This window comes from Bos grunniens, chromosome 12 (assembly GCF_055505025.1).
Source record: "Bos grunniens cultivar Pamir isolate PY7600 chromosome 12, Bosgru_T2T1.0, whole genome shotgun sequence".
Lineage (NCBI taxonomy): Eukaryota > Metazoa > Chordata > Mammalia > Artiodactyla > Bovidae > Bos > Bos grunniens.
In genome coordinates this window covers 48,208,020-48,233,917 of record NC_141176.1, presented here as the reverse complement: position 1 = coordinate 48,233,917, position 25,898 = coordinate 48,208,020, and the positions used below count along the sequence as shown (strand labels likewise).

At 39.1% G+C, this 25,898-nt stretch overlaps 1 long non-coding RNA gene across 1 annotated transcript in view; it reads right to left on the bottom strand.

Moving 5' to 3' along the window:
• LOC147361741 (uncharacterized) overlaps positions 1 to 21,780 on the bottom strand; it is an 89,444-nt gene extending 67,664 nt beyond the window's left edge. The window contains exon 1 of the long non-coding RNA XR_015137619.1: positions 21,722 to 21,780. This is a non-coding gene — a long non-coding RNA (uncharacterized LOC147361741). The remainder of the gene's footprint in view (positions 1 to 21,721) is intronic.
• Positions 21,781 to 25,898: the final 4,118 nt, after the last annotated feature.

Sequence of the window (25,898 nt, the reverse complement as noted above, 5' to 3'; positions counted from 1 at the left end):
ATGAAGATGATGTCTACCTGATACTATTTTAGATTTGTTTGAACATAGGAAATTTGTTTTATATAATACTTCTCAGTAGTCAGCAAGTTCATGCCATAACACTCTGTGCTCATTTGCTAGTTGTTTCTGCCTTTTGTGACCCTATGGACTGTAGCCCACCAGGCTCCTCTATCCATGGGATTTTTTAGGCAAGAATACTGGAGTGGGTTGCCATTTCCTTCTCCAGGGATAAAACTCTGGAAAGATCATAAATTCTACTTAACAGATGGTGGGGAGGGGATTTTTTTGATTTGTCTTTGGTCATAATGTGAATCAAAAGCAAACTCTATGAAAATTTAAAAAGTATCAATAAGGTTTTCATTCTTCTCTTTTCAGTGTAAGAGAAAGTCAAAGCATGTTCATAATCTCTTGCACATTAGGGTCAAATGTATTGCTGTAATGGTTGTTTCTCTGTAAGGTCGGTTTTCCATAGTTCAGATTTTTGTAAGGTACAGCATGACTATCACACGAAGGTAAGAAGACAATATGTAAAGAATCTACTTGCCTCCACTATATAGGCATTTAGTGGGGCAGTTGGATAATCATTTAACAAATTAATACTCCAATAAATATAATTTACTGGATTTGAATTCAACCTGCTGGATTGATAACACTCCAGTAAAATGTTGCTAAACACAAGTACAGATTTTAGCCCAAAATAACAAAGTGATTGGGAGGGCTAAGAATGGGGAAAATATCAGTGAATAGGAGATAAGTTCTGGAGCACACAATGGTAACTAATGAAACCAACTGGTTTTTCTCAGAGAGGTTCAAAATATATTAAAATCATAAAGAGCAGGATACCATGGAAAATGATAACTAAGAAAATATGATAAGATCTAAGCAATTAAAGTATAATTGCTGAACACATGACCCTGTAATCCCACTCATAAATATATATCCATAAATATATATATATAAATATATATCCGAGAAAAGTGAAAGCAGGGTCACACTAAAATTTGCACTTGAAAGTTCACAGTGTTACTATTTTCATTAAAAAAATAGTGGGAAAAGACCAATTTCCATCATCTGATAAACAAAATGTTTTATGTCCATGTAATAGAATATTATGCAACCATAAACAGAAATTGGAGGAGGAAATGGCAATCCACTCCAGTGTTCTTGCCTGGAGAATTCCATGGACAGAGGAGCCTGGCAGGTTATAGTCCATGGGGTCACAAAGAGTCGGACATGACTGAAGCGATATAGCATAAACAGAAATTAAATACTGACACAGGCTAAAACATAGTTGAGCCTTGAAAACATGCTAGGTGAAAGAAGCCAGATACAAAAGGCCTCATATCGTATGATTCCATTTATATGAAATATCCAGAGTAGGCAAATCCATAGAGAAAAAGCAGACTAGTGTGTGCCAACATCAGTCCTTCCAATGACTGATGCTGAAGCTGAAGCTCCCCAATACTTTGGCCACCTGATGTGAAGAGCCAACTCATTGAAAAAAGATCCTGATGCTGGCAAAGACTGAGGGCAGGAGGAGAAGGGGGCAACAGAGGAAGAGATGGTTGGATGGCATCACTGACTCAATGGACATGAGTCTGAGCAAACTTAGGGAGATAGTAATGGACAGGGAGTCTGGTGTGCTGCAGTTCATGGACTCACAAAGAGTCAGACATGACTGAGAGACGGAACAACAACAAGTGTATTCCAGGAGCTGGGGAACAGGGAAGAGGAGAGTGACTGTCAGGGAGTATAAAGTTTCTTTTTGTGGTGATGTAAATATTCTAAATTTTCAAAGTCCAGAATTATGATAGTTGCTCAATCCTGTGAATGTACCAAAAGCCATTGAATTGTACATTTTAATGGATGAATAGTACGTTATGTGAATTTGGAGAAGGCAATGGCACCCCACTCCAGTACTCTTGCCTGGAAAATCCCATGGACGGAGGAGCCTGGTAGGCCGCAGTCCATGGGGTTGTGTAGAGTCGGACACGAATGAATGACTTCACTTTCACTTTTCACTTTCATGCATTGGAGAAGGAAATGGCAACACACTCCAGTGTTCTTGCCTGGAGAATCCCAGGGACAGGAGAGCCTGGTAGGCTGACGTCTCTGGGGTCCCACAGAGTCAGACATGACTGACGCGACTTAGCAGCAGCAGCAGCAAAGACATAGTTCAGTTCAGTTCAGTCGCTCAGTCATGTCCAACTAGATATAAAATCATCAAGCAAATAATCGAGACTATCCCAGAGCTGAAGAGTCAAAACACGTCCTCACTTCACTGGGAAATTTCCAAAACCCAATAATAAAGAGAAGATTCTCAAATCTTAGAGATTCTCATCTACAAATGAGTGACACTCCATCTGGTATTGGATGTCTCATTGGCAGCAGTGAACACCAGAAGACGGTATTTCAATGCTTGGAGGAAAAACGATTTTCAATACAGAATCCTTTATACAATCAAGCTCTAAATCAAATAAAACTCAAGGAGAACTAAGAAAATTTCCCTCCTAAACGTCCCTCATTAAAGTTTGCTAAGGATGCACTTCTACAAAATGTGGATGGAAAACCAATAAGAAAAAAAATATGAGATTTGGAAACCAGAAAATTCAACCAAGATAGAACAAAAAGAAAGAAGTCACCAAATGGCAGCTGTGAACCAGCATTGTGAGGAGCAACCATGCCGATTACAGTGAGAAGACAGAGGCCCCTAGAAGGTATCTAAGAATATTCCCTTTATTTTGGTGACTGGATACCATCTTTGAGCAAGAAAAGCAACTTAAACATGAGAGAAAGATAGATTAAAATGTTTTAAAAAGTTTAAAAAAGTCCTCTTCTTTCATAATAGTTATTTCCATAACAGAAAATCAATAGAAAATCTAAAAAAAAAAAAAATAGAGAACTAAGTATATTATTTAGTGAAATGACGGTAACCATGAGAAGAACTTAAATCAAAAAAAGATTAAAAATTAAATGTAGTTCCCTTGATAATCAGGGCTTCCCTGGTGGCTCAGACAGTAAAGAATACGCCTGCAATGGAGGACACCTGGATTCAATCCCTGGGTCACCAATATCCCCTGGAGAAGGAAATGGCAACTCACTCCAGTATTCTTACCTGGAGAGTCCCATGGACAGAGGAGCCTGGAGGGTTATAGTTCATGGGGTCACAAGAATCAGACAGACTTAGTGACTAAACCACCACCACACTGATAATCAAGATTTGTGGTAGTGACAGGTGAGGAAAGGGAACAATTGTTTTCTCCTTATAAATCCTTCTATAGTATTTTTTAACCATAATTATGTATTATTTTGATTAAACTGCTTTAATATTTAAAAATAAAATATATTCACTTATCTCTTACCACATGTAAAGTACTATGTTAAGGTATAAAGGGAGATATAAAACTGAATAATTCATAATTTCCATGGGGTGAAACCAAATATATACACCAACTATGGAACTTCTTTGTAAATTGAAATGAATATTTTAAGAAATGTTACCCCTCTCCCAAAAAAAAGGTGCAAAAGGTGATTAATTCTGCCTTCAGATAAAGCAAAGTTGTGTAAAAGAGGCAACATTTGAGCTACACCCTAAGGTATTGGTAGGATTTTGATGGATGGAGAAAGGAAAAAGTATATTCTAGTTTGTCCTAAAATGCATTCCACAAAAGGACAATCATTTTTAGACATTCCTAACCAAAAGCCAATTACACCTTCCAGGAAGGAGCTGTTATTTTTGAAATACTCATCTGAAGAGGAGAAGAAATATTCAGAATATTTCATGCTAAGCTCTGACTTACCTGTACCAGAAAATATTTTCTGAGCTTATGAGTCACTTAGTTACTTAAAGACGAAAATCCTGAGAGAAACGAGATTATATTGTGTGTCAGTGACCATAAAGATTAAATTCATTTACCTAGAACAGTTTCTGTTGACTTAAATATGCATTAAGTTGACTTCTCTAATTCTGTAATAAGAATAGTAGTGCTTATTTCATGGAAAATGTTTGCACTGAACCATAGTATGAGTGCTTTTTCCTTTTTTATTTTTTATTGGTGCTTACTTTGGTATCCAAACTTAGATATGTATTGAAGACTTAGATTCAGAACTAAATCATTATTATCTACACCAACAAACTTGCTCTAAATATTTTATTTTTCATTGATTTTTTTTCAAAGAAATAAGATTTTTTTCAAAGCCAATTTAGAGGCAAAAAAAGTGATATGCACTAAGATTTTATGACTTTTGCTATGAAATAATATGAAAAATCAAAAAACTTTTTGATTAAAACAAGTTTATTTTTGTTGTCAATTAAAAAAATTATTGTTCTAATTTTTAGCACCTCTGTGCCTTTCACTACTTGAAATATACACCAAATCGCTATGAGGATGAGACAGGGAATCTAAATATGTTTAAAGCTTTAAAAGTAGATTTAATAGTTAATGATTTTTTTAACATCATGAAGTTTCATTAAAATCTCCTTTGTCTCCTGTTTACTCTTGCACTTTACATGCTTAATCTCAGCTGCTTTCACGTATCAACCTCATTTACTCAGGCAGAGATAAGACTAGCAGGAAGGGGGAAAATGGACTTTAGTTTTTTAAGTTGATAGATGCTTACTGAGTGCTTATTTTGTACATAGAAGTATGCTAGGTGCTCTGGAGAATATCAAAGTAGTATGAAATCTGATCTCTGCTCTCAATCTTGTATCGGGAGATTAAATGAACACAATGAAATTGCAAAACAATGCAAGATGGGAATAAGTGCCAATGGGAGTAAGGGGCATGGGCAGCCACTGGCAGAGTTTTGGAGAATGAGGGACTCAAATGGAACTGTAATGGAGTTAACTGATGGTCTCCAAGGAAGATGTGAGCTTTAAGAGCTGAGTTTAAAGGGTCAGATGGATAGAGAGAAGAAGCAAGCTCAGGCCATGCAAAAGGCTATGATGTGAGCATAGCTGCAAAGAGAGAAAGGAGTATATTGTATTTGAAGTTCTAGTTTGGTGAACTGAGGCAAATTCTCAGTAAAGGAAGAGTAGGATAAGGTTGGAGTAGTTTGGAGTCAAACTAAGCAATTTTGAAAGCATTCTGTTGGCAATAGGAAAGCACTGAGATGCTGTGAGATAGAGGATGATACAGCAAAACCAGCTTTTGAGTAGATTAATACTGCAGCCCTACACAAGTACTAGGAGAAACAGAAGATAGAAGACTATTCAACTTTCTAGATATGAGGTGATTGGAATCCCAATTATGGTGGTAGAAGAAAAAGACAAAAAAGAAAGAACAGATATGGAAAAAAAAGCAATCATCCACAGGATTTCTTGACTAATTTGAGACACTTCTTAGGTATGTATATGAATATAATTATAAATACTTTCAATCTCAACATGTTCAAAACTAAGCTCAGAATCTCTGCCCACCCAAAACTGATCTTCCTTCTGCTTTTATTCCCTCAGTAAATGGTATCTTCATCCATCCAGATGCCCAAACCAGATTCTCTAGATGGAGAACCGTGCCAGTTCTTCACTCTTCTGTTTTCTCACTCCCCTCTCCAATTATTCACCAAGTCCTAATATTCCTCTACGATTTCTCACATCTACCCATTTCTCTCCTACTTTCTACTTTTCCCTGGTTCAGGCCATCAGCTCTTATCTGGGTCATCACATGGCTCCTAACATATCTTCCTGCCATTCATCCTACTGCTCCCCCATACATTCTTAAAACCAAAGTCTGAATGATCTTTTTAAAAGTAAATCTGATCTGATGGTAGAATATTGCAATTTTACCCACTCGCACATACAAACAAAATGTTGTTGTTCAGTCACTTAATCATGTCCAACTTTGTGACCCCATGGACTGCAGCACACAAGGCTTCCCTGTCCTTCACAATTTCCTGAAGTTTGCTCAAACTCATGTCTATTGAATTGGTGATGCCATCCAACCCTCTCATCCTCTGTCACCCCCTTCTCCTCCTGCCCTCAATCTTTTCCAGCATCAGGGTCTTTTCCAATGAGTTGGCTCTTCACATCAGGTGACAAAAGTATTGGAGCTTCAGCTTCAGCATCTGTCCTTCCAATGAATATTCAGGGTTGATTTCCTTTGAGATTGACAGATTTGATCTCCTTGCAGTCCAAGGGACTCTCCCAGAGTCTTCTCCAGCACCACTGTTCAAAAGCATCAGTTCTTCCATGCTCAGGCTTCTTTACGGCCCAACTCTCACATTCATACATGACTACTGGAAAAACCATAATTTTGATTAGACAGACCTTTGTCAGTAAAGTGATGTCTGTTTTCTAATACACTATTTACATTTATTATAGCTTTTCTTCCAAGGAACAAGCATCTTTTCATTTCATGGCTGTAGTCACTCTCCACAGTGATTTTGAAGCCCATGAAAATAAAGTTTGTCACTGTTTCCATTTTTTCCCCATCTATTTGTCATGATGTGATTGGGACCAGGTGCCTTGATCTTCATTTTTTGGAGGTTGAGTTTTAAGCCAGCTTTTTCACTCTCCTCTTTCACTTTCATCAGGAGGCTTTTTAGTTCTTCTTCACTTTCTGCCGTAAGGGTGATGTCATCTGCATTTCTGAGGTCATTGATATTTTTCCCAGCAATCTTGATTCTAGCTTGAGCTTCATCCAGCCAGGCATTTTGCATGATGTACTCTGCATATAAGTTAAATAAGCAGGGTGACAATATACAGCCTTCACATACTTATATTCTAATTTGGAACCAGTCCGTTGTTCCATGTCTGGTTCTAACTGTTGCTTCTTGACCTGCATACAGGTTTCTCAGGAGGCATATAAGCTGGTCTGATATTCCCAACTCTTTCAGAATTTTCCACAGTTTATTGTGATTCACACAGTCAAATGCTTTAACATAGACAATGAAGAAGAAGCAGATATTTTTCTGGAATTCTTCTGCTTTTTCTATGATCCAACAGATGTTGGAAACAATCTCTGATTCCTCAGCCTTTTCTAAATCCAGCTTGTACATTTGGAAGTTCTCTGTTCATGTACTGCTGCAGCCTAGCTTAAAGGATTTTGAGCATAACCTTGCTAGCATATGAAATGGGTGCAACTGTGCTGTAGTTTGAACATTCTTTGGCATTACCTTTCTTTGGGATTGGAATGAAATCTGACCTTTTCTAGTCCTGTGGCCACTGATGAGTTTTCCAAATTTGTTGGCATATTGAGTGATGTACTTTAACAGCATCATTTTTAAAGACTTGAAATAACTCAGTTAGAATGCCATCACCTCCACTAGCTTTGTTTGTAGTAATGCTTCCTAAGGCCCACTTGACTTCACATTCCAGGATGTCTGGCTATACGTGAGTGATCACACCATCATGGTTATTCAAGTCATTAAGACCTATTTTGTATAGTTCTTTTCTGTATTCTTGACACCTCTTCTTAATATCTTCTGCTTCTGTTAGGTCCATGCCATTTTTGTCCTTTATTGTCCCCATTTTTACATGAAATTTTCTTTATTTTCTTACATTTTCTTCATGGGTCCTCAGAGTAGTAGAACAGAGTGAGAAGGACTTAAACTTGCCAATTGAGATCACATCCATTTCTTCTTTTTTTAAATTCACTTTCAAGTAGCTCAGACTTCCCTGAAGTTTGGTTCTAACTCACAGACTCTTTCTGTCTCAAATTTTCAACAACACTATCAGTCTTAAAACTTCTGGGAGTCTTCCTGCCACCCAGCAAAAAGACAGGATTTCCCTGGTAATCGTTCCTCCACAGTAGTTCCCTCTTCATTTATCAATCCACTAAGTCCACACATCCTTTACCTTGTGTGAGACTTGATTTACTTAGAAATATCTAAATCAAGATTACTTCTTATTCAGGTGCAAGTTATGTAACTGAAGTTGCTAACTTGTGACCTAGCCTCTTTACAGGCTCTAAAATGAAGACAGCAGTGTTCTCCAAGAATTTTGAACAAGAACATTAAGATTATCCTGTGAATATCAGGTATTTTTTTGTCTTATAATTTTCTTTACTTTTTTATTGATAAAAGTAATAAATCTTTTGTAAAACAGAATTCTGTATTTAAGAATCAACACAAATAGAGGCACAGTAGCTCTTGTCTATTCGTCTCTCTTTCTTCCTTCTCCTTACATTAATAGACTCTGTCAACTTTACTAAAGGGTTTTGCGGAGCTCAGTTTGCATCTTCCTGGACATAGCAATTGGTCCAGGGATGGACACATGAGCCATACAGAACTGCTGAGAGTCTTTCCAGGATTTCTTTGCTGGGAATGCCAAATGAAGAATCACTTGTTTCTGAGATCACTGAATCAAAGATTGCCTACAGTCAAGTCAATGTCTCTCCAAGCCCCTCCATCACGGAACAAGCCAGGCTCCCATGCAAGGAAATGGAGCTTTCTCCAGAGGTATGCCTGCAATGCCGGAGACCTGAGTTTGATCCCTGGGTTGGGAAGATCCCCTGGAAAAGGGAACAGCTACCCACTCCAGTATTCTGGCCTGGAGAATTCCATGGACTATTCTATGGGGTCGCAAAGAGTTGGACACGACTGAGCAACTTTCTCTCACTCACTCCCTCAGAGGGAAGCAGAGACAAAGCAGATAAATAGTGAGCCATCTAGGTCTGCAGTCTTACTGCTTAAGGTCAGCAAAACCCTTGCTCTTTCAATTTGGTTATATTTTTCAGTACTTTTCCTTCTGTTGTTTAACTGAAGGGGGCTTCTACCAGTGTGGCCAAGAGTCTTGGCAACTCAAGATGAAAACAAGGATATACCAATTCAGAATCCTAGAAATAATCATGGGCTTTAAAATCAGACAGACTGGATTCACATTCTGACTAGTTCACTCTTTATCATGTGACCTTGAATAAATCACTTAACCCTCATTTTCCATAAGTTTACATTAGAAGTAACACTTATTTTGCATATTTTGTGGGAATTCCTTGATACAATGCATGTGCCTGTGATGGCATGAATAAATATTCAGTAAAGATTTGTTGTTGCAGTTGTTATTATTGGTAATCATTAGTGTCATGATCTACCAGAATAAAACTACTCTCAGGAACCAGACTTGAACATAAGCTGAAATATTAATATAACTAAAGAAATACCGTATTCATCAGCAGGGAGTTCAGACTGAGAGCTATACTTTGGCCGGTCCTTGGCAAGACAACATAAATATGGAGTCCTCTTGGAAGATAAACACATTTGAACTGCTTTCAAGGAGTGCCTTGTTCTTTTGGTTTATATGAACTACTCCCTTGCTGTGAGTCCGTGTTCACCAAAATGCCTCCTGATAGGGTCCACTGGACAACTCCACTAGAAGAGATTAAGTGGAGGCTAACAAGGCTGGGATCTGTTCTGGGGCTGCCTTAGCAGCTGGTTTTCAGTGCTGTCCTGTTCCTTTGACTGCTTGCCTCAAGGAAGATGAAGTCCAGTGTTCCGATTCTCTAAGGCTGGATTGCCTATAAGAGCCAGGCAGGTGAAATAAATAAGAAGCAGGCTGGGTGGGAGAGAGGAGTGGAGGGGACTTGTTGAAATATGAAAGGCACATCTCATCTTCTCCATGCAAGCCAGTTTTTGCCTATGGAAATGTAGACCAATATTGATAGATCACCTGATTCTGAAAAGTATAGGATGGAGTACAGGCTTGTAAAATACATAAATATGGTCACTGTAACAGCAGTGCCAAGGGGAAGGTTCACAGCATACAGGCACACCTCAGGAAACAAGAAAAAAGTCAAATAAATAACCTAACTCTACACCTAAAGCAACTAGAAAAGGAAGAAATGAAGAACCCCAGCGTTAGTAGAAGGAAAGAAATCTTAAAAATTAGGGCAGAAATAAATGCAATAGAAACAAAAAAGACCATAGCAAAGATCAACAAGGCCAAAAGCTGGTTCTTTGAGAGAATAAATAAAATTGACAAACCTAAGCCAGACTCATCAAGAAACAAAGGGAGAAAAATCAAATCAATAAAATTAGAAATTAAAATGGAGAGATCACAACAGACAACAGAAATGCAGAGGATCATAAGAGACTACTATTAGCAATTATATGCCAATAAAATGGACAACATGGAAGAAATGGACAAATTCTTAGAAAAGTACAACTTTCCAAAACTAAACCAAGAAGAAATAGAAAATCTTAACAGACCCATCACAAGCACAGAAATTGAAGTGTAATCAGAAACCTTCCAGCAAACAAAAGCCCAGATCCAGACAGCTTCACAGATGAATTCTACCAAAAATTTAGAGAAGAGCTAACCTATCCTACTTAAACTCTTCCAGAAAATTGCAGAGGAAGGTAAACTTCCAAAGTCATTCCATGAAGCCACCATCACCCTGATACCAAAACCTGAAAAGATGCCACAAAAAAAGAAAACTACAGGCCAGTATCACTGATGAACATAGATGCAAAAATCCTTAACAAAATTCTAGCAATCAGAACCCAACAACACATTAAAAAAATCATACATCATGACCAAATGGGCTTTATCCCAGGGATGCAAGGATTCTTCAATATCCACAAATCAATCAATGTAATACACCACATTTAGGTTAGTTCAGTCGCTCAGTCATGTCTGACTCTTTGCGACCCCATGAATCACAGCACACCAGGCCTCCATGTCCATCACCAACTCCCGGAGTTCACTCAGACTCACGTCCATTGAGTCAGTGATGCCATCCAGCCATCTCATCCTCTGTCGTCCCCTTCTCCTCCTGCCCCAATCCCTCCCAGCATCAGAGTCTTTTTCAATGAGTCAACTCTTCACATGAGGTGGCCAAAGTACTGGAGTTTCAGCTTTCGCATCATTCCTTCCAAAGAAATCCCAGGGCTGATCTCCTTCAGAATGGACTGGTTGGATCTCCTTGCAGTCCAAGGGACTCTCAAGAGTCTTCTCCAACACCACAGTTCAAAAGCATTAATTCTTCGGCGCTCAGCTTTCTTCACAGTCCAACTCTCACATCCATACATGACCACTGGAAAAACCATAGCCTTGACCAGATGGACCTTTGTTGGCAAAGTAATGTCTCTGCTTTTCAGTATTCTATCTAGGTTGGTCATAACTTTTCTTCCAAGGAGTAAGCATCTTTTAATTTCATGGCTGCAGTCATCACCTGCAGTGATTTTGGAGCCCAGAAAAATAAAGTCTGACACTGTTTCCACTGTTTCCCCATCTATTTCCCATGAAGTGATGGGACCAGATGCCATGATCTTCGTTTTCTGAATGTTGAGCTTTAAGCCAACTTTTTCACTCTCCACTTTCACTTTCATCAAGAGGCTTTTTAGTTCCTCTTCATTTTCTGCCATAAGGGTGGTTTAACAAATTGAAAAATAAAAGCCATATGATTATCTCAGTAGATGCAGAGAAAGCCTTTGACAAAATTCAACATCCATTTATGGTAAAAAACCCTCCAGAAAGCAGGAATAGAAGGAACATACCTCAACATAATAAAAGCTATATATGACAAACCCACAGCAAACATTATCCTCAATGGTAACCATTGAAAGCATTTCCCCTAAAGTCAGGAACAAGACAAGGGAGCCCACTCTCACCAGTGCTATTCAACATAGTTTTGGAAGTTTTGGCCACAGCGATCAGAGCAGAAAAAGAAATAAAAGGAATCCAGATTGGAAAAAAAGAAGTAAAACTCTCACTGTTTGCAGATGACATGATCCTCTACATAGAAAATGCTAAAGACTCCACCAGAAAATTATTAGAGCTCATCAATGAATATTGAGTGTAGCACTTTCACAGCATCATCCTTCAGGATTTGAAATAGCTCAATTGGAATTCCATCACCTCCACTAGCTTTGTTCCTAGTAATGCTTTCTAAGGCCCACTTGACTTCACATTCCAGTATGTCTGGCTCTAGGTCAATGATCACACCATCGTGATTATCTGGGTCGTGAAGATCTTTTTTGTACAGTTCTGTGTATTCTTGCCACCTCTTCTTAATATCTACTGCTTCTTTTAGGTCTATACCATTTCTGTCCTTTTTTGAGCCCATCTGTGCATGAAATGTTCCCTTGGTATCTCTAATTTTCTTGAAGAGATCTCTAGTCTTTCCCATTCTATTGTTTTCCTCTATTTCTTTGCATTGATTGCTGAGGAAGGCTTTCTTATCTCTCCTTGCTATTCTTTGGAACTCTGCATTCAGATGCTTATACCTTTCCTTTTCTCCTTTGCTTTTTGCTTCTCTTCTTTTCACAGGTATTTGTAAGGCCTCCCCAAACAGCCATTTTGCTTTTTTGCATTTCTTTTCCATGGGGATGGTCTTGATCCCTGTCTCCTGTACAATCTCATGAACCCCCATCCATAGTTCATCAGATACTCTATCAGATCTAGTCCTTTAAATCTATTTCTCACTTCCACTATATAATCATAAGGGATTTGATTTAAGTCACACCTGAACGGTCTAGTGGTTTTCCCCACTTTCTTCAATTTCAGTCTGAATTTGGGAATAAGGAGTTCATGATCTGAGCCACAGTCAGCTCCCGATCTTGTTTTTGCTGACTGTATAGAGCTTCTTCATCTTTGACTGCAAAGAATATAATCAGTCTGATTTCGGTGCTGACCATCTGGTGATGTCCATGTGTAGAGTCTTCTCTTGTGTTGTTGGAAGAGGGTGTTTGCTATGACCAGTGCGTTCCCTTGGCAAAACTCTATTAACCTTTGCCCTGCTTCAGTCCGTACTCCAAGGCCAAATTTGCCTGTTACTCCAGGTGTTTCTTGACTTCCTACTTTTGCATTCCAGTCCCCTATAATGAAAAGGACATCTTTTTGGGGTGTTAGTTCTAAAAGGTCTTGTAGGTCTTCATAGAACCATTCAACTTCAGCTTCTTTAGTGTTACTGGTTGGGGCACAGGCGTGGATTACTGTGATATTGAATGGTTTGCCTTGGAAATGAACAGAGATCATTCTGTCGTTTTTGAGATTGCATCCAAGTACTGCATTTCAGACTCTTTTGTTGACCATGATGGCTACTCCATTTCTTCTAAGCGATTCCTGCCCACAGTAGTAGATATAATGGTCATCTGAGTTAAATTCACCCATTCCAGTCCGTGTTAGTTCACTGATTCCTAGAATGTCGATTGTTCACTCTTGCCATCTCCTGTTTGACCACTTCCAATGTGCCTTGATTCACAGACCTGACATTCCAGGTTTCTATGCAATATTGCTCTTTACAGCATCGGACCTTGCTTCTATCACCAGTCACATCCACAACTGGGTATTGTTTTTGCCCTGGCCACATCCCTTCATTCTGTCTGGAGTTATTTCTCCACTGATCTCCAGTAGCATATTGGGCACTTACCAACCTGGGGAGTTCCTCAGCAAATTTGGACAACTCAGCAGTGGCCACAGGACTGGAAAAGGGCAGTTTTCATTCCAATCCCAAAGAAAGGCAATGCCAAAGAATGCTCAAACTACCGCACAATTGCACTCATCTCACATGCTAGTAAAGTAATGCTCAAAATTCTCCAAGCCAGGCTTCAGCAATACATGAACCGTGAACTTCCAGATGCTCAAGCTGGTTTTAGAAAATGCAGAGGAACCAGAAATCAAATTGCCAACATCTTCTGGATCATTGACAAAGCAAGAGAGTTCCAGGAAAACATCTATTTCTGCTTTATTGACTATGCCAAAGCCTTTGACTGTGTTCAGTTCAGTTCAGTAGCTCAGTCGTGTTGACTCTTTGTAACTCCATGAACTGCAGCACGCCAGGCCTCCCTGTCCATCACCAACTCCCGGAGTTCACTCAAACTCACATCCATTGAGTCGGTGATGCCATCCAGCCATCTCATCCTCTGTCGTCCCCTTCTCCTCCTGCCCGCAGTCCCCCCCAGCATCAGAGTCTTTTCCAATGAGTCAACTCTTCTATAAGGTGGCCAAAGTACTGGAGTTTCAGCTTTAGCATCATTCCTTCCAAAGAACACCTAGGACTGATCTCCTTTAGAATGTATTGGTTGGATCTCCTTGCAGTCCAAGGGACTCTCAAGAGTCTTTTCCAACACCACAGTTCAAAAGCATTAATTCTTTGGTGCTCAGCCTTCTTCACAGTCCAACTCTCACATCCATACATGACCACTGGAAAAACCATAGCCTTGACCAGATGGATCTTTGTTGGCAAAGTAATATCTCTGCTTTTCAATATGCTATCTAGGTAGGTCATAACTTTCCTTCCAAAGAGTAAGCATCTTTTAATTTCATGGCTGCAATCACCATCTGCAGTGATTTTGGAGCCCAGAAAAATAAAGTCTGACACTGTTTCCACTGTTTCCCCATCTATTTCCCATGAAGTGATGGGACAAGATGCCATGATCTTAGTTTTCTAAATGTTGAGCTTTAAGCCAACTTTTTCATTCCACTTTCACTTTCATCAAGAGGCTTTTTAGTTCCTCTTCACTTTCTGCTGTAAGGGTGGTGTAATCTGTATATCTGAGGTGATTGATATTTCTCCTGGCAATCTTGATTCCAGCTCGTGCTTCTTCCAGCCCAGCGTTTGACTGTGTGGATCACAATAAACTGTGGAAAATTCTGAAAGAGAAGGGAATACCAGACCACCTGACAGCCTCTTGAGAAACCTATATGCAGGTCAGGAAACAACAGTTAGAACTGGACATGAAACAACAGACTGGTTCCAAATAGGAAAAGGAGTTTGTCAAGGCTGTATATTGTCACCCTGCTTATTTAACTTATATGCAGAGTACATCATGAGAAACACTGGGCTGGAAGAAGCACAAGCTGGAATCAAGTATGGTACTGGCACAAAGACAGAAATATAGGTCAATGGAACAAAACAGAAAGCCCAGAGATAAACCCACACACCTATGGACACCTTATCTTTGACAAAGGAGGCAAAAATATACAATGGAGAAAAGACAATCTCTTTAACAAGTGGTGCTGGGAAAACTGGTCAACCACTTTTTAAAAAAAATGAAGCTAGAACACTTTCTAACACCATACACAAAAATAAACTCAAAATGGATTAAAGATCTAAACGTAACACCAGAAACTATAAAGCTCCTAGAGGAGAACATAGGCAAAACACTCTCCGACATACATCACAGCAGGATCCTCTATGACCCACCTCGCAGAATATTGGAAATAAAAACAAAAATAAACAAATGGGACCTAATTAAAATTAAAAGCTTCTGCACAACAAAGGAAACTAGAAGTAAGGTGAAAAGACAGCCTTCGGAATGGGAGAAAATAATAGCCAATGAAGCAACTGACAAACAACTAATCTCAAAAATATACAAGCAACTCCTGCAGCTCAATTCCAGAAAAATAAGCGACCCAATCAAAAAATGGGCCAAAGAACTAAATAAACATTTCTCCAAAGAAGACATACAGATGGCAAATAAACACATGAAAAGATGCTCAACATCACTCATTATCAGAGAAATGCAAATCAAAACCACAATGAGGTACCATTTCACGCCAGTCAGAATGGCTGTAGTCCAAAAGTCTATAAGCAATAAATGCTGGAGAGGGTGTGGAGAAAAGGGAACCCTCTTACACTGTTGATGGGAATGCAAACTAGTACAGCCACTATGGAGAACAGTGTGGAGATTCCTTTAAAAACTGGAAATATAACTGCCATATGATCCAGCAATCCCACTGCTGAGCATACACCCAGAGGAAACCAGAATGGAAAGAGACACGTGTACCCCAGTGTTCATCGCAGCACTGTTTATAATAGCCAGGACATAGAAGCAACCTAGATGTCCATCAGCAGATGAATGGATAAGAAAGCTGTGGTACATATACACAATGGAGTATTACTCAGCCATTAAAAAGAATACATTTGAATCAGTTCTAATGAGGTGGATGAAACTGGAGCCTATTATATAGAGTGAAGTAAGCCAGAAAGAAAAACACCAATACAGTATACTAACGCATATATATGGAATTTAGAAAGATAGTAATGATAACCCTGTATGCTGCTGCTTCTGCTGCCAAGTTGCTTCAGTTGTGTCCCACTCTGTGAGACCCCATAGACAGCAGCCCATGGGGCTCCCCGTCCCTGGGATTCTCCAGGCAAGAACACTGGAGTGGGTTGCCATTTCCTTCTCCAGTGCATGAAAATGAAAAGTAAATGTGAAGTCGCTCGGTCATGTCTGACTCTTAGCAACCCCATGGACTGCCACACACTAGGCTCCTCAGTCCATGGGATTTTCCAAGCAAGAGTACTGGAGTGGGGTGCCATGCCCTGTTTGCGAGACAGCAAAAGAGGCACAGATATATAGAACAGTCTTTTGGACTCTGTGGGAGAGGGTGAGTGTGGGATGATTTGGGAGAATAGCATTGAAACATGTATATTTTCATATGTGAAATGAATCGCCAGTCCACGTTTGACGCATGATACAGGATGCTCGGGGCTGGTGCACCGGGATGACCCAGAGGGATGATATGGGGAGGGAGGTCGGAGCGGGGTTCAAGATGGGGAACACATGTACACCCATGGCAGATTCATGTCAATGTATGGCAAAACCAATACAATATTGTAAAATAATTAGCCTCCAATCAAAATAAATAAGATTTTTTAAAAATATATAAATATGAAAAAATATTTATAAAATAAGGCTCTTTTAAGCAATGTTCAGTGCTATGTTGACTAGATAATACCTACTATGCTTAGCCCACAGGTATCAGTTTGACTAGGATACCCTGAATATTAATAACCTCAGTTAATAACTTCACTGCTACATCTTCTTTCTACTGTTAGGGTACTTCTTTCTTGTACTGTTAGGGTCAGTGTATATTCCTTTGAGATTCTCTATGTAAAATTTTCTTTATAGAGTGCCTAAAGAAGGACTAGGTGTTTAACTAATAAAAGTTGTTAATAATTTCAAGTGTCTATTCAGAGGTAGAGATAAGCCTCCACTACCTTGCAAAGTCCAAAATAACAGTAAAGGGACTTGGTAAGTCATAAACCCAAAAAGACAAAGAAAATAGGAAATACGAATAGAGCTATTGAATGTTAGAAACTGAAGAGCAGAAAGATTAGTGGTTAATGATTTAGCATATTTCAGAAAGCAAAGAATAAGGAAAGCCAAGAATTAATCAGATTGTACCACCGAACTCCCAAAACCTTGGAAATTGGCAATATTGAGTAATCTTGAGCCAGGGATGAAAGAAGAGCTAAAAACTAAGAGGACTGGTTAGAAATGTGATTAAGAAGCAATTAAGGGACTTCCCTGGTGGCCCAGGGGGCCTGGGTTCGATCCCTGGTCAGGAGACTAGATCCCAAATGCCACAATTAAAAGTTTGTAAAGGAGGTGGACACGACTGAGCAACTTCATTTTCACTTTTCACTTTCATGCATTGGAGAAAGAAATGGCAACCCACTCCAGTATTCTTGCCTGGAGAATCCCAGGGACAGGGGAGCCTGGTGGGCTGCCGTCTATGGGGTCGCACAGAGTCAGACATGACTGAAGTGACTTAGCAACTTAGCAGCAAGCCACAACTTAAAGATCCCACATGCCACAACTAAGACCCAGCACAGCCAAATAAATAAATATTTTTAAATGATTTTTTAAAAAGAAGAAACAATTAAAATTTACATATCCCAGCCTACTCTAGGAGAAAACTGAAGGCTTCCTCTCTGGACAAGATAAAGAGAAGGTCTGTGGATCAAAGCAGGGCTTCCCTGGTGGCTCAGTGTATAACTCTGTTCTCCCGATACAGGGGTCCTGGATTCAATCCCTGGTCAGGAAACTAGATTTCACAAGTCACAACTAAGAGTTCAGCTCAGTGGGTAAAGAATCTGCCTGCAATTCAGGAGACCTGGATTTGATCCCTGGGTCACCAAGATCCCCTGGAGAAGGAAACCCCAGTATTCTTGCCTGGAAAATCCCATGGACAGAGGAGCCTGGAGGGCTACAATCAATGGGTTCTCAAAGAGTCATACACAACTTAGCAATTAAACCACCGCACCATGGATCAGAGGACACCAAGCTAAGTCAAAGGCATTGGGACCATTCTGAAGAGAAAAGGATTATAAGAAAGTACAAAATGAATGTTCAGACCTTGAACCTTCTCCAACTCCTAAAGCACTGACAGCCAGAATTATACTCCTCAGAAAAGAGCTTTGTGGTGACTTCTCTGGGTGAATGTAGCCAGGCTTGCTGCTGCTGCTGCTGCTAAGTCGCTTCAGTCGTGTCCGACTCTGTGCGACCCCATAGATGGCAGCCCACTAGGCTCCTCTGTCCCTGCGATTCTCCAGGCAAGAACACTGGAGTGGGTGGCCATTTCCTTCTCCAATGCATGAAAGTGAAAAGTGAAAGTGAAGTCACTCAGTCGTGCCCGACTCTTAGCGACCCCATGGACTGCAGCCTACCAGGCTTAGGTAAAAGAATTAAAGATGCTAACACTATGGACTCACCAATAAAACTTCTGATGAAGCAGACAGTTGGCAACACAAACCTCATGCCAAGAGATTCCAAACAGCTTTTAGGGCCCACTCTTAACTATAGACAACCAAGGATCACCAAACAATTAATAGGCATTCAATGTAATAGACTCTGTGTGGAAAGAAAAAATGCAAAGGAAACAGAGACAATGCAATGAGAAGAAACGTGATCAAAGAGTATCTCTAACATCTTCAGAGCCAAAGTAACAGCAACATAAACTCAGATAACAAAGTGGCTTTGGAAATTTTTTTAAATATATAATACTTTTGTATATCAGAGGAAAAAAAAAAACTCAATAGAAGATGGAAAGATCATGTTGAGAAAATATCCCTGAAAAAAAAGCAAAAGACAGTAATGGAAAATTGGGAGATTAGGTCCAAATTAGAGAATTCATTCAGCACATTTGTTTTCCAAATAATAAAATCTCATAATGAAAGAACAGAGAAAATGGATGAAATGAAATCATCAATAAAATAATTACAGAAAAATATCCAGAACTAAAAGGCATGAGTTTTCCTTAATTGTCCAATCCAGTGGGCAAAAACAGATGTACAATCACATACCTCATGGTGAAATTATAGAAAATGGGGGCCAGAAAAAAAGATTATCCTACAATTTTCCAGAGAGGACAAAACAAGTTTCATATCAAGGATCAAAGATGAGAATGACACTAGACTTTCCAGCAAAAACATTGGAGAAAGTAATAAAGCAGTATATTCAAATTATGAAGGAAAAAAATGATTCCCAATGTGGAGCTCCATTCATAAGAAAACCGTTAACCGTAGTTGGGGTTAGGATAAAAGCGTATGCAGACATTCAAAGGGTCAGACTATTTGTCTGCCTTGCATCAATGTACAGAAAGTAAGTAGAAGAAATGCTTTGTCAAAATGAGGAAACATCAAATAACAATAAAAACTAGTGTCTACAAAAAAAGAAAAGACAAAAAATCCCAAAAGGATGACAAAGGAAAGCAAAACTTACATGGTAAAGGAACTGTACTAATAATATACTATCTGGTTTATTCCATATACTTGCATGGAATGTATTCTGTTATGCACAGTATGTTATGTATTATGTAATTACCTTATATAAAGAGAGAAAGATGGGAAATATGGATGAATATAGAATGGGATGGAAAGTGTGTGTGAAAAACTAAGTTCTCATTTTCCATAGTCAAAATCAAATCATGTTTCCTAAAACTGAGAAGAAAGAAGAGAGAGAGAGAGAGGAATATAAGCATGTTATTTAGAAACAAGGAAGTAAATACCATGCCCCTCAAATCATTTAGTGTAATTAAGGATAGTTGTCTGTGAAGATAGGGAAATGAAACATATTGGAGGAGGATGGGTGTGGAAGGGTAGAGAAGGAGGGGACGAACACAGAAGCATGAAGATTTTCAAACAAATCTTGTAACACAATTTGACTCTTTTGAGTTACATACATCTGCAATGTTAAATGTAAAAACTAAATTAAAAATAATTTTGAACAATGTCTTTTTTTTATTTTTCCTTATGGCTTATTATAGGATATTGAATATAGGTCCCTGTTCCCTACCATATGACCTTGCTTATCCATCCTAGTTTGCCTCTGCTAATCCCAAACTTCTATTCCTTCCTCCCCCTACCTCCTCTTCCCCTTGCCAACCACAAATCTGTTCTCTACATCTGTGAGCCTGCTTTTGTTTTATAGAACGTCGATTTGTATTTTATTTTATGCTCCACATATAAGTGATAGCATATGATATTTGTCTTTCTCTAACTTATTTTGCTTAGTATGATAATCTTCTGGTCCATCCATGTTTCTGCAAATGACATTATTTCATTCTTTTTGATGGCTAAGCAATGTTATTTTAAACTGCTCCTAGTTAATGAGAGAATAAATGGAGAGAAAAATTAACACTCAATAGATATTTAAGAAGGTACTTAGATTTTTTATGGATAAACAAACCAATTAAAGATTATTAATATTAAGTATAAGTGAATGCATTAAAATTTAATCAATAAATGAATTGATTAAATGTACACATAAATAAATAATGAATCAAAAATCAAAATGTTACAAAGGCTTCCTTGAGGGTGCAGTGGTAAATAATCCACCTGCCAATGCAGGAGACATGGGTTCAACCGTGGTCCAGGAAGATCCTGCATGCTGCAGAACAAATAAACCCATGCACCATGACAATTGAGTCTATGCTCTAGGGCCCAGGAGCCCCAGCTACTGAGCCCACATGCCCTAGAGCCCATGCTTTGCCACAAGAGAAGCCATCGCAATGAGAAGCCCCCACACCACAACTACAGAGTAGCCTCCGCTCTGCACCACTACAGAAAAGCCCATACAGCAATGACGATTCAGCACAGCCAAAGATAAATAAACAAAATTATTTAAACATTTTTTTAAATGTTACCTCCAAGCTCTTTTAACTTTCAACTTCTTTTGTTTGCTTCTATGCAAATTCCTGTCATCAATTCAGTCACTAATCATTGCTGGCATAGAGTAGAAGATACTAAGCGATGTTTGTGGGTTTTTTTTTTTAATTAAACATGTGATGCATAAATTTATTATGGATTTATTCTCATCACTGACAAAACTTCGAGTAAGAAGATACTTTCACTTTCCTCTAATAGAGGTCTGTCATTCAGTGTCATTACCTGGCACCCGTGTTGCTTCCCGTTTCTTTCTTCTTATAATTACAGAGTCAAGAAATCTGACTTTAAAATTTCCATAGTGCATTTTAGTGCCTTGTATTAAAAATAAAACTTCAAGAAATTAATAACAATTTCTAATCCAAGATACTGGTTTCTCCCATATCCATGAAAAAGAAGAGACGAATATCTATAATGGAACTTAGACAAGACAGATTTACGTAGGCTGGTTCAGTGAATCAGTCAAGAGATGAGGCTCTGATCTCAGCAGGGCAAGGTGGGTAGAGGAGGTGGGCTGAGAATCAAGCGACAAACAAGGTGCCCTGGGTCTCCCTTGCATAGTTTCTCCACTTGGACTGGAATGCTGTAAATTTCCAGAACACCAGACACGCCCGAGTTCCAATGCAAGTACAAAAACATATTTTATCGCCAAATCCAAATTACTTTTATATCATCTACCATTTGAGATTATGTCCTGTTCTCTTGTCCCTCAGTGCCGATAAGCAGAGTCAACTTTGTAGTCATTAACGAAGAACAAGAAAATAGGATTAATGGATTGACCGGAAATGCTGCAGGGTCAGGGTGGACGGGTGAATAGAAGAAGGCTGTTTGCTATCACATCCCCAGCTCAATCAGTGACTTACGCAAGAGAGTGAGTAACTGCTTACCTCAATTTCACTGTGAGGTGAGAACAACATGTCCTTCCCTCTTCCTAGCGTGCTGTGAAAACGAAAAAGATAACATCTTAAAATACCAAAATACTCAGAAAAAAATGGTACCATAGAAACATGATCTTATCAGCGCACTCCAATGTAGCATGTATTTTCCTCATACACAGTACAAGAAAAATTCTTTCATAACAGACAGAAATTTGAAAAGGCAGGAATTGCAGTCTGCTTTGTGAGTAAATCTTTTATCAAGAGCTCTAGGGAATATAAATGTCTCCCCTCAGTCAGAAGCATTTATTTGATTTCAATAAATGTTACATATATTCAACGAAGAGGAAAATTTATATACCTTTAACCAAAGTTCAGATTTAAGTCCTGACCAATGAGATTTAAATGTTCCCTGAGGTTTGGAGGAAATAAAGAAGCAACATTTTAGGCTACTTTTATTATAATTCCATTCTGAAATTTCAAAGTCATTGATACTTTCAGAAGACAATACATTTGTAAAAATTTACCTCAAGGGCAAGTATGACAACGTGGTCTTTATTTTGTAAGATAAAGGACATTACTGGACTGAGCGACTTCACTTTCACTTTTCACTTTCATGCATTGGAGAAGGAAATGGCAACCCACTCCAGTGTTCTTGCCTGGGGAATCCCAGGGATGGGGAGCCTGGTGGGCTGCCGTCTATGGGGTCGCACAGAGTTGGACACGACTGAAGCGACTTAGCAGCAGCAGCAGCAGCAGAAGAGTACATGGAAGATTGACATTTTTGCTTCCAAACCAAGAGTTCAGATCTATTGATCCCAATGGCAAAATTCCAGGAAGAATTCCATGCATATGTTATAGAGAGCTAAATAGGCATTAGGTCAGAATATAAAATGTTTCAAGTTTTGTGCCAACTCTAATTGCTAGTATTTCTAGACATTGGGTTGAGAAAATTCTGAGGCCACATCTGGTTTCAGTGATAGAGTTCTGCAATCAACTGGCAAAGTATCACAGTCATAGGAATGGGGAGTGGTGGCACACAATATTTGTTCCATCTCTGGGAAGAAAAGCAAATATCCCCTAACGTAGTGACACTTTCCTGATTAGCTATTGTTTAACTGAGATGGCATTAATATTGACTTGCTATTGAGAATTTGCTAATTACCAGAACTCATGCTTTTGATATTTTCCAAACAGAATCATCTCACTGTTTTTCACAATAATTCTCTGATGAAATGTATTAGCATCCACTGTTCCCAGATAAGCAAAGGGGGCAAAGAGCTTAAGCAACTTTCCCAAGGCCAACAGCTCATAAGTTGGGACAGATGCAAACCCTAGTCTGTTGACCCAGTTCGTGCATCTCTCAACTCAGAGTTCAGGAACATGTAGCTGAAAGGACTCTGAAGGAGCTGATTCAATGGTACTCATCTGTATGAGATGGCTTCAAGGTTTATCTAACTGTTGATACTATGTATAAAATAGATAACTAATGAGAACCTACTATATAGCACAGAGAACTCTACTCAATGCTCTATGATGACCTGAATAGGAAGGAAATCAAAAAATGAGGGGATATATGTATACATATAGCTGATTCACTTTGCTGTACAGTAGACACTAACACAGCATTGAAAACAACTATACACTAATAAAAATGTTTAAAGAACTAGCTCACAGATAACACAAGACAGACTGGAGATTGTCAGAAGTAGGGTTAGAGGGGTAGAAGAAATGAGTGAATTGTTTTGTTTTTGTTTTACTGTCAATAAAATGAATTTAAGAACATAAAAAAGAAGTCTAAAAAAATGTTGGCTTGATGTTTCCCCAACCTCAGTGTTTCAAATAGTCCTTCTCTAGAGAGCCTCTTCATAAGGTCCTTCTGCAATTGCCTTCCCCAGCCCTTCCACCCCCCCCCCCATCCCCACCCACAAATATGTGGAGATCTCTATTCTATGGTAAACTACACAGGTATTTCTCTACTAAATCTTACTGCATCCACCCAATTTCTTAGGCTCTGCCTCTGCTCCTCACCTCCAGCTCTCCTTCTACTGCTTGCCTTTCATAGGATTCAAACGAACAAGTGATGTGAAACTGCAAAGCCCATGTCCTCTGTTCAGTTGCGTTTCTGTCTGCTCTTGGTAACCCTTGGCAGTGTTGACACTCCCCACTTCTCAAGACAGCCCCTCTTGCCCTCCTTTGGCTTCCGTGAGGCTCCTGTGCATTCCCACTCCTCTTATAACTCATTTTCTGTTTCTTTTCAACACAATCATTTTCATTCTTGGCATCCCACGTACTCAGAATGTCTCCCTCCATCCTCCACACCAGGGCTCAGCAAACTTTCTGTAAAGGGCCAGATAGTAAATATTCTAGATTTTGTGAACCATAGGGTTTTGGACACAGTATTCAACTTCATTGTTTCTCAAAAGCAGTGCAGACGGGGTGTAAAGGAGCAAGTGTGACTGTGCTCCAATAAAACATTTATGAATATTAAAATTTAAATTTCATATAATTTAATGTGTCACAACATGCTATTCTTTTTCAATTTTTTCCAGCCATTTAAACACCTTCTTAGTCATAGGTCCATGCTAAAACAGGCAGTGGGCAGGGCAGACAATTACCAACCCCCGAGCCACACTACAAAATCCAATCTATTTTATTGGATTCTAGTTTTTTATGGATGCCAGTTGATTTACAATGTTGTGTTAGTTTCAGGTGTACAGCAAAGTGATTCAGATATAACACACACATACACACACACACACACACACACACACATGTTCTTTTTCAGATTCTTTTCCCTTATAGGTTACTACAAAATATTGACTATAGTTCTCTTTGCGATATAGTAGATTCTTGGTGGTTACCTACTTTATTTATATAATAGTGTGTATCTGTTCATTCCAATTTCCTAATTTATCCCTGCCTTCATTCCCCCAATCTTACTTTAAAATGCAGCTCCGATCCAACATCTTCCTCAGAGCCTTCTTTAAGAACCTCAGATTAAAGGGACGTCTTCTTCCTCTCAGTTCAGTTCAGTTCAGTCGCTCAGTCGTGTCCAACTCTTTGCGACCCCATGAATCGCAGCACGCCAGGCCTCCCTGTCCATCACCAACTCCCGGAGTTCACTCAGATTCATGTCCATCGAGTCAGTGATGCCATCCAGCCATCTCATCCTCTGTTGTCCCCTTCTTCTCCTGCCCCCAATCTCTCCCAGCATCAGAGTCTTTTCCAATGAGTCAACTCTTTGCATGAGGTGGCCAAAGTACTGGAGTTTCAGCTTTAGCATCATTCCTTCCAAAGAAATCCCAGGGCTGATCTCCTTCAGAATGGACTGGTTGGATCTCCTTGCAGTCCAAGGGACTCTCAAGAGTCTTCTCCAACACCACAGTTCAAAAAAGTACATCTAATTAAGCAACTGACAATTGTTATTATCAATATCTGGCCTCATGTTCCCTCTTGTTGCCTGAATCTTCAAAAAGATTTAAATACTTTACCAGTTTTATGTTTTTCACATATATAAATTTTGTTTCCCTAAACAAGCTACAAAATTCTTGAGAACAGAAGCAATGTGTTACATTTGTTTATCCTCCTTGATGCGTTGTAGATTGTAGGTTTTCAATAAATCTTGGTTTGTGATATGTTAACACTAACAACATATTTTAAAACACCATGTCCTTAAATGAATGACTGGAGACCTAAGGATCAGCTCTATATTAGGTACTGGCTAAAAGCTTTCATATACATTAATACATTAATCATTTTTTTCCATTTATGCTCACAGAGTTATAGGTAGTATTATCCCCATTTTACCAAAGAGGACACTGAGACTCAAAGGCAATTAACTTGCCCAGATCATCCAGATCTGCTGACTTCATATCCCTGCTTCTACATTTGTTTCTGTTCAGAAGGAATAATGGAGTCTCTTTTCTATAATTATGGTAATCACCATCCCTTTTAGAACCCTACAGCCATGGATGAAGAGAGTGGAATCAAGTGTAAAGTCTGCAAGTGCTCGATGAGCTTGCTTCATCCTGGTTCTCCAACCAGACATCATGTCCATCCTTGACCCCTCTCTGTTCTTAACCCTCTAATTTTAATCTATCACCTACTGTTGCTTATTCAACCTTTAGTCCTGCCCACTTAACTCTTCTCTGCTAAACCACTTTAAAATATTCTTAGTTGGCCTCCC